General features: G+C 33.7%; 1 protein-coding gene across 1 annotated transcript in view; it reads right to left on the bottom strand.

Moving 5' to 3' along the window:
• Positions 1–36: 36 nt before the first annotated feature.
• The window catches only part of LOC113469647, a 13,711-nt gene continuing 13,059 nt past the window's right edge, over positions 37–688 (bottom strand). Inside the window, exon 2 of the mRNA XM_026827512.1 lies at positions 37–240. The gene's annotated coding sequence lies outside the window, so the exon portion shown is untranslated. The remainder of the gene's footprint in view (positions 241–688) is intronic.

Raw genomic sequence — 688 nt, forward strand, 5'->3', positions numbered from 1 at the left:
CACCATCTGATGAAGAAAAAACCCAAAATTTTCAATTGTCACCAATTTAGCCCTTTTCAAAAATATACACCAATTCCGTCAGACAAAAAGATGTCCTAATTATACCCTGTCCAAATTTGGGCCTGGTGCAATTACCTTTTTTATCCTTGAGGTCACAGTTTGCGCAATCGGACATCACCTATTGCAGCAACTCGAAGTTCCATTTCATTGGTCTCTGAGCCAACATTTGTGTCCAAAATACTGTAACAAAATTCAAATTGATTATTAAGGAGACTCCATAGCATTCGATATCTGGAGTTACTGAATTGTGGACATGAAAACCCCCCCAACATTGTTTGCGCTCCACCGATTCGAAATTTCTTAACGGCGCGCGGCGGTTGGTCCGCTATTATAATAGCCCGCGGCTCTACTACTGATCATTTAAGATAAGATAATGTGCCAATAAATATTGAAGGAAAAAAAGATAATAATGTTGATACTATTTTCCGTTGATACTATTTTCCGTTATAATATGTTGGACATTTTTGACAGTCTATCAAAATCGGAAAAGGAAAATTCGTTGAGTTGAATCTTGAACTTCTAATAATAATTATCTTTTATTTTTTCATGTTTAATTCACACCTTATGATTATAAATATGGAGAGATTCTCCTTAAAAAAAAAAAAAAAAAAAAAAAAAAAAAAAAATT

This window comes from Diaphorina citri, unplaced genomic scaffold (genome assembly GCF_000475195.1).
Source record: "Diaphorina citri unplaced genomic scaffold, Diaci psyllid genome assembly version 1.1 scaffold1173, whole genome shotgun sequence".
Lineage (NCBI taxonomy): Eukaryota > Metazoa > Arthropoda > Insecta > Hemiptera > Psyllidae > Diaphorina > Diaphorina citri.